Source organism: Tamandua tetradactyla, chromosome 17, assembly GCF_023851605.1.
Source record: "Tamandua tetradactyla isolate mTamTet1 chromosome 17, mTamTet1.pri, whole genome shotgun sequence".
Lineage (NCBI taxonomy): Eukaryota > Metazoa > Chordata > Mammalia > Pilosa > Myrmecophagidae > Tamandua > Tamandua tetradactyla.
The window spans coordinates 9,055,879-9,070,817 of record NC_135343.1 but is presented as its reverse complement, the minus strand read 5'-3'; the positions used below and the strand labels follow the sequence as shown (position 1 = coordinate 9,070,817).

The window sequence follows — 14,939 nt, the reverse complement described above, 5'->3', positions numbered from 1 at the left end:
GCCGCAGATGGAGCAGCCAGAAGCTGAAAGCAACGAAGCCTAGAAGACAAGGGAGAGACCAGCGGACGCCACCTTGTGCCTTGCCATCTGACGCAGGAGTGCAGGTATTATCTGGGTGATTCCTTGATTTGGCCATTTTCATCGCCTCAGGACTATAAGCTTGTAAGTTAATAAACCCCCATCATAAAAGCCAATTCAATTCTGGTATTCTGCATTTCAGCAGCTTGAGCCATCTAAAACAGAGGTAAGTAATATGACCTGAACTCTTCCCCCACAGAGGGATCCCCAAAAGTGTTTCCCACTACCCCTAAGCCACGGGTATAAAATTTTGGGGTGTCTACCATCTTCAAGTTAGCTCTATAGTTGGGGAGAAAGGAGGAAAATATTATGTCTAAAATAAACAGTGTTTTAAAATTCGGGGGCTCCAGAACACAACAAAGTTACAAAAAAATGCCTGAAAAGACAACCATAATTAAACTGGATCTTCCAAAGGAAAAAGGCTTTCTTTGGAGAAAGCATGAGGATACGTTTATTAAACATTTTCATAGGACTAAGTAATCAGTGCAGTAAATTATTAATCACTTAAATACAATAAAATAGTTGACTCATCATATTGAACTAAATGGATCAAAAATGCTATTAAAGAAAAATTAGCAATATTTGAACCCAACTACTAATTCAATGTTGAATCAATTTATTAAAAAGTGACCTACTTTGTTAAGATGTTGCATTCTTATTAGAGACTTTCTACTTTGTTAGAAAAGTTAAGTTTTTATTTAATGAAGAAACGGACATTTTCAGAAAGTCGTATATTTTGCCAGATTGATACTAATCCTGCTCAGAAGCTATCTACAGGCCTTCTGTGATGTTTCAAGATAGGGAGGAGTTTACAGAGATTCAGAAGTTACAAAAGATGGTATAAGTCACATTCTTACATGGATTTTTGGTAATAAGCCTTTTCAAAGTACAGCCTTGGAGACACTCTCAGATGAAACGCAACAAATTCAGAGCAGAGAGTCATTTTGCCTCTCTCTCCCGCATTCTTTCTTCATTGGAGAGAAAACACCCAGAGACATCTTCAACAGAACATACATCAACTTCACAAGCCGAGGTTAGTTTCAATACTTGAGACAGATCAAAAAGAAAGTTGAACATCCACTAGTTAGACAAAATGTATGTAAAAAAAAGAGTAGTTAAAATAATTAGATAGCTTAAATTGTATATAATAACTAGAATGAAAGATTCAATTTTGGACTTGGGTGGAAAGTTGATTTTACATGATACTCTGCTGGTAAAAACCAAACTAGGTTAGCAGTTTTCCAGACTGATTACCCAACAGACAATACAAGGAATAGTTACTCTTCCCTTCAAAGCTGGTCTCAGTTGAGAGAGAAACCCTGAACTTCTTCAGCCTTACTTGAGTGAAGGTAACCTCTTGTTGGTGCCTTAATTTGGACATTTTTATAGACTTGCTTTAACTGGGACATTTTTCACAGCCTTAGAACTATAAACTTACAACTTAATAAATTCCCCCCCTTTAAAAACAAAAACAAAAACAGACTGGTCTCTTTTAAGAAAGTACTTGGTAGATAGAAAGAGCCTCTTGATAAGGAAATCTACAGAGAAGTCATTCTGTGCTGCAGTAGGACATGCTGGTTAACCAACCATTTTTTTTCTTTCACTTTAGCAAGCTTTATTCCCTGAAGTTGGGAGGAGGTGCTGCCCTGCAGCTGTCGTACAACCTCAAAACACTCCGGTATGTGCACCTTGTCTAAAGAATCCAGGATTACCAACTGCCTTTCCATGGCTGGGAGGTAAAGGCTGAGGTCCCTCTACATCCCAATACTGAAAGCTTCTTTTATGGTTAACGTGGCCACAAAATCGTAATAGGGTGGAGCTGCCCACAGAGCCAACACCAAAACCCATGAACTACCCAGCTGTGGTGATACTGTAATGTTTTATCATATGCGTTACTCAGGGCAGTCTGGATAACCTTTTCTCCATTTTTCACTTCTGTCAAAAATCCATTCAACAATTTGAGACATCTCTTCTGCACACAAGAGGGCCCCTGTAGCCGAGTTCCTGACCTGTGCTTCTTCCACCTCAACTTCCCGCAGCAGTGTCTTCTGCAGGGGGGTAAAGTCTCCCGTGTTGGTTATATATTCCTGATTTACTTTCTTAATATTCCCAACCAGATCCATTTTAATAGGAGCAAACACTGTAGGGCCAAGTCTGTCTAAAACTGGAAACACAGTACAACATGATGCCAGGAATGCTTTGGCGGGAAGGCAAACCGTCTCCCAGAAGTTCAGTGCCACTAGAGCTGTTGTTCACAGTACTGGGGAAAGTTGGGATAACTTCTTTGCTGTCTTCCCAGTGACATTCTGGAGAGCAACTTGTGTTCTCTGTAAGAACTCAAGTTCTTGAGTTGATAAACTGTGCCAAGTTTCCATTATGATTTTCCAGGTTTCCTTCTTCATCTTCCTTCATTATGGTTCCTGGGACTGTTATATTATCATCTATAATTTCTTCACTTGAAATGCGATAGCCTCTCTCTGTAGATTTCAAAAATAAGGATTTTTAGGCTTTTTGTTAGGATTTCTTCATCAACATTTACCTCCATATTTAAAAATCCATTTTCACAATTGTTCAGCTCTGTTTGGCTTTCCAGTGAATTATGAATTGGGTACGGTAGGATGTTTCCTCTCTGTGGCGAGCCGGGGGGGAGTACTACAGTGCAGCCCGGAGGCTGTGGTAGATTCAGGTGTCACCTTGGCTAGGTGAAGGTGCCTAGTTCTGTTGCTGTGGACATGACCCAATGGTACGTGAACCTCATCTGCTGCTGATTACATCTGCAGTCGGCTAGGAGGTGTGCCTGCTGCAATGAATGGCATTTGATTTAATTGGCTGGTGCTTAAATGAGAGACTCAACATAGCACAGCCCAAGCAGCTCAGCACTCCTCATCTCAGCCCTTGCAGCTCAGCCCAGGCCTTTGGAGATGCAGAAAGAAATCACCCCGGGGAAAGTTGTTGGAACCCAGAGGCCTGGAGAGAAGGCCAGTAGAGATAACCCTGTGCCTTCCCACGTAAGAAAGAACCTCAGTGGAAAGTTAGCTGCCTTTCCTCTGAAGGACTAACAAAATAAATCCCCTTTTATTAAAAGCCAATCCGTCTCTGGTGTGTTGCACTCCGGCCGCTAGCAAACTAGAACAGAGGCGAAGGCTGCATTTGCAATCTGCGAGCCGTCATCCAAGATCCTCAGGAAAGGATGGCAGGTTGATTTCAGCAGAGTTCCCACAGCAGTTCCCTCCTTGGAGGTGGATGCCCCAGTTAGAAGAAGATAAAACTTCTTTTGTTTTATCTACTTGCTGAACAAGAAGGACGCAGTGGAGTCTTAGTTCTGACATTTTGGTTTCCAGGTTTCCAGTGCAAACACTTTCTCCTTCTGGGTCCTGCTGTCAGCCAGGCAGGCCTTGGCTGGCCCAGAGCCACCAGCCACGGTTGTCTCTCTGCCACATTTCTGGCCTTCAGGTAGAAATGCTGTTCCCTGGGGATTAGCAGATCCATGCTTGTATTACTACAGAATGAGCTAGAATTTCACACACCGCCATTTGGATGCGCCCTTTGCAACCTTTCCAGGCATCATCGGGAAAATCACAGTAGGACACTCTCCCTCCTGCAGGGAAGGAGCCATGAGGCTGAGACCACTCAGAAGGGCCCCCGGGCGCCGCACCCGCTGGCTCCACCCACACCGCCCTGCCCCCGCCCCGCCCCCCTCACATCTTCAGCCCAGGCTGTAAAACTTCTTCCATTGTGTAGAAATCGCATTCCTAGCCTTATAATCCAGACATATTTGGATGGTCATTCAGAGAACTGAATCTAGAAAAAAAGTGAAAACTGTAATTCACCACTAATGATTTTAGGGGAAAAGCTGTCTCATAAAACAAGCCACCAACCCCCATATCTTGTGATCCAGAGTAACTGGAGTTTGATTGTTTGGAACTGGGAGCATCTTTTACAAGAAAAATTATGCAATAACTGTGGTTGGTTTCCTAAGTAAGCCCTTAGAATCCTTTCTCATCCATGTGATAACATACAATATGGTTTGCGGTTGAATTCTAACTCAGAACTCCCGATGTCTGTTGTCTTGGCCTTAGTTCTTATCCTTAAGAAATAAAAATAAAGATGGGCTTGCTCCTGCTGTCTGTCCAGCTGATAGCCATCCTAGGAAAAGAACCCCCTGTCCTCCCGTGGTGGCATCTGCTCCCCAGCTAATGAAAAGCAGGTTTCCTCCTTCCACCAGCCAGAGACTCGGACAGGTTTCCATTTAGCCACAGGGCTCTTACACTCTCTCACATGAAGCAGAACGATCCTTCAGCCCTCCTTAAAACAAAAAAGAAAAAAGAAAAAAAAAAAAGAGAAAGAAAGGACAATTCTGATAGTAATGACATTGCATTTACACCTTTTCAGGAAGGAAAACCTCCCATTTCTCAAACAGAAGGGTTCTGAGAGAGACCTTAGCTCTGGGCATTACAGGGCCACTCATAAATACAGGAGCATAAAGTTACAGGTAATCAGGGACATCTGTATGTAATAAGTGAGAGGCAGTTAATAAGATAACTTGAATAATGTAAATATGCCTATACCAAAAATACAATATGGCCTTGCTTCGGCAGCACAAATACTAAAAATTGGAATGATGCAGAGAAGATTAGCATGACCCTTGCACAAGGATGACACACAAATTCATGAAGCATTCCATATTAAAATATATATGCACAATGTGACCTTACAGAGTGACAGTACAATAACTTAAAATCTTCTCATACAATACTTCCTTGTTAGAATCCAATTTTAGGCATTAAGGCATTTTCATTATTTTCCTTTACTAAATGTTGGTGATTATGGAGACACGGCCATAAATGGGTAGCACTATTTTCTCCTCTTTTTTGGATGTAGAAGATCTTTAAAATTTAAAGAAAAGATCTTTCACCAAAATAATCCGTTTCTCCAGTGGCTTAGTTTATTATGGCTTATATTAATACCAGACAACAAACACTTAAATGAAAAATGAAAATTTAAGTTCATGATACGAATCTTTTAAAATACTTCATTACCGCTGGTTATCCTTCTTAAAAACTTTCAGTCAACTCTGCCCTCTCCAATGTTACTTCCTTATCTCCAGCCCTTTACAACCAAAAATACTTTAAGAGAAAAGTCCCCACGCACAGCCTTTTCTCCCTGACTTCCCACCCACTTCTTGGGCCACTGCAGAAACCACTGCACTAAAACTGCTCTCACTGGGGACGATCAAGACCTCCTGACTTCCCGAACCAGTGGCTTTTGATCTCTTTAAAACGAGGTTTCTCAGCCTTGGCACCATTGATATTTGTGGCCAGATTATTATTATTGTTTTGCTGGGAAGTTGTGTTGTGCTGATGCAGTAAAAGCATTCCCCCAGATGCCAGTAGCACCTCAACCAGTTGTGGCAAACAAAAATATCTCCACTTATGGCCAAATGTTTCCTGGGGACAAAATCACTCTGGCTTGAGAACCGTTGCCTTAGAGCAGTCGATAACTTTGGTTATTCACTCCTTTTCAAAAATCCCTTCTCCATGCTTTTTATTCCCTCCAGGTTCTACTTTCCAGCGCGGTTATTTGAGAAACCCCTCAAACACTTCTGCTCTAGACACTTCCTTGCTGTGTCCTAAATATATTGTGCTCTTTCAAACATCTATGCAAACTCATGCTCTGTTTCCATGGCTGAAACTGTCCCACTTCATCACTTGGTGACTCTCTACTATAATACCCAGCTCTTAGAGCCTTCCCTCTCTGTGCTTCCCAAGTAATTTTAAAATGTCATGATAGCACACAGAGAGTAGTATTGTGATTTCTTTTCTTTAGTCCACCTTTCCCATTAAACTATGATCTACTCAAGAATAATGTCAAAATATGATTTTCAAAAAGTTAAAATTATGACTGTCATGGAGACATAGAATGGTTATGTCAAATGTTTTATTCACCTTGTTAATAAAGAAACCAGTGAACAAGTTTCATAGCTCACCAGGAAGGCTATTCTGAATTAAGTTGCTGAGTTAGCGATAAAACCAATAGCATCCTACAGGACAATAAAACTGTAACCTTTGGGCTTATCTTTCCTCCCAGATAGAAATTATTTTCATATGCACCAGACAAGATTTATAAGTTAATATGTAACTTCAGGGTGGGCCACGGTGGCTCAGCAGGCAGGATGCTTGCCTGCGATGCCAGAGGACCCGGGCTTGATTCCTGGTACCTGCCCATGTAAAAAAAAAAAATGTAACTTCACAGAATCTGAGTCCCTAATTAATAATAAATAGCAAAGTTAAATGCTAGTACCTTCTCCTGGAGATTTAAATTATGCATAGGTAGGCTTGTTTAGTAATGTCTGAATATTGAAAGAATATACTATACTTTCTTAATTTCTAAGCTTTTGGATAATTTTTCTTAAAAGCATGAACCATGTCTTACTCATTTTTTCTAACCCCAGTACTTGACAATTGGTAATATATTTCTTGAATGAAAGGAAGGATGGATTGATAGATAAATTAAAATATTTAAGTATCTGAATTCTTCATGTTTCCACCAGAAGGTTTGGAAAATCCACACACGACCAGCCAGTGTGGCAACTTTCTGCTCCACTGCCCGGTTTGTGCTCCAACTTCCCAGAGCGAGCTCTAGCCCTGCTTTGAACTCCAGCCTGCTTACATGAGCATTTACAACCAAGCTAGCTCTTGCCAGTTCTTTTTCTGGATGGATTAAACCATGTCCTTTTTTTCTAGCTACTGGTGTTCCTTCAATTAGGAACCCTGGTTGCATTCTGTCCCTGGCCTGTGAAAGCTTCTATGCTTCATAGACCCTTATTATCATGCCTGCATCTCCACATGTAGACCTCCTGGATGTCCATCTCAGCCAGGCTTGTCTGAGTTTGCTCCACCTCTGAGCACTGGGACGTGGCCTCTGTACAGTCTCCCTTCCCCCAGGGCATGCCCAACTCTGTCCAACCCCAGTTTATTCCACTTTGCCTGGAAGTTGCTCTTCAGCCTCAGCATACATTAAAGCACTGGTTGCCAAACTTGGCTGCACCCAGAAATGACATTCGAATTACCCAGGGAGTGTCACAAAATTCCCAGGGCCAGACCCTACCCCAGAGCAATTAAATTAGAATTGCTGTGGGACCCAGGCCTCAGCAATTTTAAAGCTCAGAACTGGACTCTGATGAAGAGTCAGGACTGAGAGCAGTGCCTTGGGCAACAAGATCAACATACCTTGAGGTTTTCAACAGTCTTCTTCTAAAATGCTCATTACCCAAATGCTTAAACCTGGGGCTACAGGACGAGTGAGCAAGTGGAAGGCTGACAGGACCTGGGCTCTGAGGTTACCCAGGATCAGGGACGCTTATCAGCCAAAGAGTTGGTCTGATACTAAGTCATCCCAATGTGACCGGGATGATTTTGATGACTGAATCATTACACAGACATTCCTTTTTGCTTTCTGACATATTAGAGTAGACAGGGAAACTCCTGAAATCTCTAAATTGCAACCCAGCAGCCTTGATCTCTGATAAAAGATTGTATAGCCCTTATCTTCTGCTCCTGTGAGTCTAAAAACCTTGTGACTAACCTTCATTTGTGCCCAGTTATTCAGTTTTTCAACTATAGAGTCTTGTGATCAGTAGAGACAGCCCCGAATGTTTATTAATGAAGGGTCTTGGGTCAGCCCAGAGCTAACCCACACAAAGTCCAGAGTTGTCTTGATGCCCAAGACTGGATCTGTCCAAAGTGGGTCCGCCTGACATGTGCAGTAGTTTAGACTTTAACCTACAAGTCTCCTGTACCTCTCCACCATTTTTTCACACACATCCTGCAACTAAGCATGTAATCAATCTGCACATGCTCAATAGTCAGATCACCTCTGATTACATCATCTGGAGCCACTGTGCTCATTATCCTAAACTCTGCCCACCTTTTCTCTAATAAAACTCTCTGAATTACTTTGGGGAGACAGATTTTGGGCTGCTAGGCCATCTGCTGCTAGGCCATCTGCTCTCCTACTACGTGCCTGGTAATAAACTCTTTCTGTCTTTGAAACCCCAGTGTCTCAGGAATTGGTTATTGAGCCTGTTGGGCAAAAGAAATACAGCCTTTGACTGGTAACCCCAGCAGAAAATGAGGTAGAAGTGGCTCCCGGAAAAGGAGCTCTTCCGGGGTGGGGGATAATGATTAGCAGTGTTTTTGAAGATGCCCTTTTGATATTTAAAACACCTTCCCTTTCTAAGGCAACTCTTGTTCCGCAATGCTAATTCTCAAGGGTACCTTCCCCTGGAATGGATTAAGAGGGATGAAACCCTAAGCTTCTCATTGTTGTTGTTTTTAAGTTTGGCTAATGCCAACTAAGACAGCTTACAAAGGAGAAAGTCCCACTGGGAATGGAACATGAAATTGTGGAGAAGCTTAGAAAGAAGAGAAGAAGTTTTCAAAACAAATGGGAACATCTTACTGCACATTGGAGACTTACATTTTGCCCAAAGCCAGCCCTGTTTATTAAACTAATCTCATCAGAATTTTACCTTTCTAGTGTTTGGAATTCTTTAAAATATAAGTATACTTGAAAATGTTTTAGTGCTGCTGGTTTCTTCTTTGCAAAGCCCACTAAATCAGTTAAGCAGCATTTGAAGCTAAGAAGGCAAAACTGAGAGACTAAAGTATTTATGTGCATATAAATCACCTGAGGTACTAGCTGTGTAGATTCTTTGACCTCCCCCAAGTCCTCAGGTTCCTCATTCTGAGATGAGACCCAGGAATTGGCATCTCAAAAGATTATCCCAACTTGATGTTGCGTGTACCAAATTTGAGAAACGGCCTGTTGTGATATGGGTGATAATCTACTGCTAAATTTCTTAAGTGAAAATGAGATCAGTCAGCTTCCTCCTTGAGGAACCACTGTTGATTCTGTTCTTTTTATTCATTCATTGTTTTGGTCTTTTATTTTATTTTATTTTATTTTATTTTATTTTTTGAGAGGGAGGAAGGGAAGGAAAGACAGAGAAGGAAGGAAGGATAGAAGGAAGGAAAGGAGGAAGAAAGGGAAACATCTTTAAACATTTTCTTGTTTTATTATATTTTGTTTGTTTGTTTGTTTTTTACATGGGCTGGGGCCGGGAATCGAACCGAGGTCCTCCGGCATAGCAGGCAAGCACTCTTGCCCGCTGAGCCACCGCGGCCCGCCCCTTGGTCTTTTATTTTTAAATGTCCAAAGGGGACTTGAAGACCACATTAAAAGAAACCAAGTGAAATCCAGATTTTGGAAATTGAGTGCTTTATTAAAGGCTTGCCTTGCAGTTTCTCCGTCAATGAGCAGGAGGAATGAGAAAACAACTCCAGGCTTTGCTCAAAGTGGGTTACTTCTGTTAGGTGCACCCCGGGTATTGGGCGACCCTCAGAGCCCAGGGGCTCTGGTCAGCCTCCATGGCCGGAAGTGAGAGGGACACCATACGAGCATCACCTCTACTTTAGGGCGTGGCCAACAAGCTTATTGTAATCATCTGGCATAATCATTTGTGTCACAATTGATCTCTGTTTGCCAAGTTCCTTTTCTGCTAGGAGTTAATTCTCAGGAGGTGAATACCTGGTGTGAGGCAGGTTACACAGAGGAGGGGGGGTGGAAAATGACCCTAAGACCCATTTTAAAAGTTCCTTTTAGCGTGCACACAGATACCCAGCCCCCCCTCACCCAGCCCTCATCGAGGTTGACCCCTGAAAAGAACCAATGAACAGTGCAGCTCATCAATCCCTTATTAGCATAGCCAGAGGGGGAAGAGGCCCTGCGGGTCCTCATAATGCAAGGATCCCCACCTTCTCCTCCTTTGGAGAACACCTGCACTCATCTTCCTCCAGCATGTACTTTTGCTACACATTCAACTTTTGAGCTGTAGACACTAGCTAGTCCTTGGATTCTCTGGCTGTGCACACTAACTGTTCTGTGAGTTCTCTCCTGTGGCTAAGTCAAGAAACCCTCACAGCACCAGCCTTGGTTGAGGTATTGGTTTCTCTGAGAACTCCAGGTCCTGTCCAGTATCAAGTGGACCCAACAAAAAATTTTATGCAAGAGGTATGAATATGCGTTCTGCCTCTTTTATCAGCCACATAACATTTTGCATTCATGGGGCACTTCTGAGTTTCAAAGTAGTTTCACATATTTGTGCTTGATCTTCACCCAAACCTCTAGAGGTCAGTAGAACAGACATTTCCACTCCCATTTTGCAGATGAGGAAAAAGTCTCAGACATTAAGTGAAATTGGTCACAGTAAACAAAAGCTCAGAGCTCTTCCCTTATGACTGAGGGCTCTTTTTCTGTTCTTTTCTGCTCAGGTCTATTTGCCAGTGAAAATGTTTGGTGCAAGTTGGTGGAGCAATGTAAGCCAAACTTAGGCTCAGACAAAGAGTAAACAAAAGATAATGTAGCGCTAATTAATTTTTAATATTCAAAACAAAGAAGTTCACTTTAAGTTTTCCCCCTTGTTCCTTATTTATTGTACTTACTGAGAGAAGAAAACTTCAAAATATTAAAGAATAAAAATGCTACCCTCTATTAATAAGTGACTAGCAAAATGATCGTCACCTGCAGAGATGCCAATTTTTTTTTTAATGAAATGTCTTCAAAGATGAGATCTTAGAGACTGATTTAAAACACTCTCATTTTCTTCATCTGACATGGGTTTCAATTTATCTTCAGATTATTTCCAGCCCTGTGCTTTTCTGGTCTGCAAATGCAATTTGTTTATATCTTTACTATGAGGTTTTATAGTGTGTTTATAAATTAGAAGAGACCTAGAGAGGTCACTTAGATTTTCAAGTACCTTCAGGTGAGATTTTTACTCTCATAATTCTGCAAGTAAAGTCAGGGACTTTGGGGTGGGGTGGAGAGTTGTGCTTGTGATCTCTGTTAGAATGATTTTGGGGGAAATCTGCTACACTCTACCCAGATTGAGCAAGCAATTTACACTTTTGAGAGGAAGCTTGGAATAACTGACAAGGAAAACTTAAGTTTGCAGGTTCAAAACACTTGAGCAATTGGAAATTTACTTTTCAAACTATTGCCCCAATTTCTAACAATTGTTCTTACAAAAATTAAAAGCATATCTCAAGAATAAGCTAAGTGATATACCTGGGCAGCCTTTGAATTTATACCATGAGCAGCAAACATAGAGAAGGTCCACTTTTCCTCAAGTGAATCACTGAGAAACCATTCTCAAGATTTCGACTGAAAGCAAATATGCCTCTTTGTACTCTGGGTTTATCCTGAACACTAGAAAATGGTTTAAGTACTTAGACTGCCCTTTCTGAGATCACAATTAGATCACTGAAGTAATTACACATGGAATAATTCCTTAAGGAATGTGGCAGGAGGAGGAAAAGTGAAGAGAAAGAAAATCTAAACAGAGGTGGGGTCATAAAAAACAGAATAGACATACAGACACTGATCCTGTCCGTATGTCTAAATGCCCATGAGAATGTTTTGCTTGATAGTTCCAAAGGCCATCTGCAAGCTCAAGTGAATGGGGCAGTAGAGAAGTCCGTAACCCGAGCAGAGCTAGAACTGGAGGCAAGACGATGAGAGGCTGGGAGGATAAGGGGTAGGGCGTGTGAACCTCCAGAAAGAGCAGACATGGAAAGTGGGCTCACCCTCATTTTGCTGGGATTGATGGTTGGTGCCCTTAGATGCTTGAAAACAAGCATGCTAGGTAACTGTGCTGGTTTGAAAGGATGTATGGATCCTAGAAAAGCCATCTTTTAATCAAAATCCCATTTTGTAAAGGTAGAATAATCCCTATTCAATACTGTATATTTGAAACTGTAGTCAGATCATCTCCCTGTGGTTGTTAAAACTGTATTAGATGACAACATGTCTCCACCCATTTGGGTAGGTTTTGAGAAGTTTCTGGGGTCCTAAAAAAGAGGAAACATTTTGGAGAATGAGAGAGATTTCTGAGAGAACAGAGAATGACCTAGCCATGAGAAGCAGAGTCCACCAGCCAGCAACCTTTGGAGATGAAGAAGGAAAATGCCTCTCGGGGAGCTTCATGAAACAGGAAACCAGGAGAGAAAGCTAGCAGATGTGCCTTCTCACTTGAGAGAGAGGCCCTGACCTCTATCAGCCTTCTTGAACCAAGGTATCTTTATCTGGATGCCTTAGATTGGACATTTCTATAGACTTGTTTTAATTGGGACATTTTCTTGGCCTTAGAACTGAAAACTAGCAATTTATTAAATCCCCCTTTTTAGAAGCTATTCTGTTTATGGATTATTGCATTCTGGCAGCTAACAAACTAGAACAGTAACCAACATTCTAAAGTGAGAGAATCACAGCCTGTCCCCTAGTGTGAAGTGGGGCCATCTTAGCAACTGGCAACAACCACCCCATCGCCACCAACATGATCCCTGGGAGATGCAGCATTTGTTCACAGAGGCTAGAGACTTCTCATATACCTATGGGGCTTGTGACATGGTGGGGGTGGGGGCCATAAAAACTGCTTGTGATGCAAGAAGGGAAACTGCCTTCCTTGTCTCCGGTTGGACGTCTCCTCCCGAGGCAGGGCTTGCCAGCCTACCCCCACCACTTCCAGAGTCTGGAGAGACCCATGGAGAGAGATGGCAAAGTAGCATGGCCAGGTGGAGAGAAGGAGATGTTTCCAAGAAATGGTGAAGATGGACTCTTCCAGTCCCCATCACTGTCCAGAGAGAGTAGATGAGATTGGGGGTTGTGGGCACACTGGAGACTTGGACAGGGATGGGGAGAAGGGCATGTGTGCCACTAAAAGGGGGCATTTTACCTTTAGCTAGAATGAGCCAGAATATGCACTCAGGTCTCAAAAGACATTAGCATTGCCTTGGGGAGCTATTTTGGATTGTGTCCACACCAGCAGGGGCATTTAGTGCCCTTCACCTGTCCATACTCAAGCTACAGGTAATGAAACACCCCCGGTGGGGGCTGTACAGTTTTAGGGGAGCATGGCAACCAACCAGACAGCCATATAAGGAAGCCACATAGGGATTTCCTGGTCTGTCTACTTGCACTGCTGGCAGAGGAGCAGGGAAGAGAAGAGGCAGGAAGACTAGGGCGTGAGAGGGAGTGAGGGGAGGAAGCCTAACGTGCAGTGGGGTGAGAGGAGAGTTTCAGAAGTGGAGAGGGAAATATTGACTTGGCTACTGAAGCATTTTGGAGTCATACTACACTATGGTTGAAGGAATCCACTGGGTAGTGGGGAAAGGAGACTCTAATGGAGCATAATTAACAGCAGTTTGGAGAAATGAGTTCATTCTGTGTTGATAACCAGATGAGCTGACACTAGAGGAACCTACATCTAAGATGTTTGGAGCATGCCACCAGAGTTTACTCATCCCAGTCCCACTTCAGCTTTCTGTTCTAGATGTGTAGGTTTCCACTGTATGGAAATACTGTCTTCTGTTTACTACAAAGTAGGAATGGTTTGGGCACTTTTCTGAATTTAGTATAATCCAGCAAAAACCAGTTAACTTAATGATTTTTGGTAACTCAAATGCCAATATTTCACACCAGGGAAAGATGGAAAAGATTACTTCCCTGTGGGATTTCTCTGAGACTGTTAACCTGAGTCAAATGGGTCCCTGGAGGAATGGCCAAATTAAATTAATTTACCTTTACTATGTAATGATACTAAAGAGAAATCTGTAGGACTTGTGGATGCACAAACATTCTCGCTCATGCCTGTTCTCATTCTCCAGGTGATGTTTTAGTCTGGATTAAACATTATCACTCTCTGCTTCACAATAATTTGATCTTTAATATTTGTTTTTTTGAGCTTGAATATGGTTAAGAACAGAAAAGTGAGATTTTGGAAAGACCATAAAGTGGAGCAAGAGTCAATAAAGTTCTGTGGGTAATTTTCTGAACTCTAAAATTTAAAGCGCTCCACTCCTATTTCTTTTGGAACGTCTTTAATTACTTCACACGTCGTAGTTTGAAACTCAACATTGCTTGTCTCATGTCTCGACTGTCAGAAGTTTAATTGTACAGTTTTCTTTTGGTTCCATGTATTGTAGAAAGGAAAAAGAAATTATGGCAAGTTTAGTGAGAAAAAACCCTAGATGGAGGTGAAAGTAAGTCATTATCAATGTTTTATACCCAAAATCATTTTTGAAACTGTGAGTGTTTTTTGCTATCTCCAAATCCTCACCCTGCCCCCTCCTCCAAAGAATACCAATGAAATGATGCCTCCAGGACTCTCCAGGTAAATGCACACCTGGAACTTTTAGGGCCAAAGCTCCAACCCCTGCCTCTGACCGCGAGCTGGACCTGACCACATCCATGTGAGCTGCAGGGACTCCATTTGTCCTGAGCCACAGACCTAAAAACTCTGACTTTATTTCCCTTATGGTCTTCATAGGGTGGTGGCAATTCTTTGAATCACTAATTATATGGATTTGTGTGTATGTATATATGCTTTTTTTTTGCAACATTACATTTGGCACTCCAGCAAGATGAATTCTAAATAATAACACCTAGGAATGCAATGCAAAGGTCACATACCAAAGACTTCACACATTTGGTATTATCAAAAATCCACCTTATAAAAGCACTACCAAACTTTTTCCAACTTGCCAAGGAAGTGAGATTTGTCTTTAGAGCCCACCGGTCTCCCTTTCCTGCATGCTTTTCCTGCCTCTAGTACTCCAACCCACTGTAAATCTGCCCTCCAGGAAAGATTTGACAAATCCTCTCTAGCCCTCCTCTGCCCTCCTATGGGGGCAGTTTGGCCATCTCCATCCTGGCCCGCCATCTTGCCATGTAGCCCTTGTCTGTTTCTCCATCTGACTCCCATGGCATATCCCTGGCATTATTACAGAAGAATAATATCTGGA

General features: G+C 42.2%; 1 protein-coding gene, 1 long non-coding RNA gene, 1 other non-coding gene and 1 pseudogene across 4 annotated transcripts in view; 2 read left to right on the top strand and 2 right to left on the bottom strand.

The window, feature by feature from the left end:
• Positions 1 to 14,939, bottom strand: part of RMDN2 (regulator of microtubule dynamics 2) — a 118,232-nt gene that overhangs the window by 98,605 nt on the left and 4,688 nt on the right. The window lies entirely within an intron of this gene.
• LOC143660699 (putative protein PLEKHA9) lies at positions 1,537 to 3,582 on the bottom strand (annotated as a pseudogene).
• Positions 4,665 to 4,768, top strand: LOC143661876 (U6 spliceosomal RNA). The gene has a single exon (XR_013164911.1). It is a non-coding gene; the product is annotated as a U6 spliceosomal RNA (small nuclear RNA).
• LOC143660701 (uncharacterized) overlaps positions 12,161 to 14,939 on the top strand; it is a 127,281-nt gene continuing 124,502 nt past the window's right edge. For both annotated transcript variants that reach the window (XR_013164189.1, XR_013164188.1), the window contains exon 1: positions 12,161 to 12,507. This is a non-coding gene — a long non-coding RNA (uncharacterized LOC143660701). The remainder of the gene's footprint in view (positions 12,508 to 14,939) is intronic.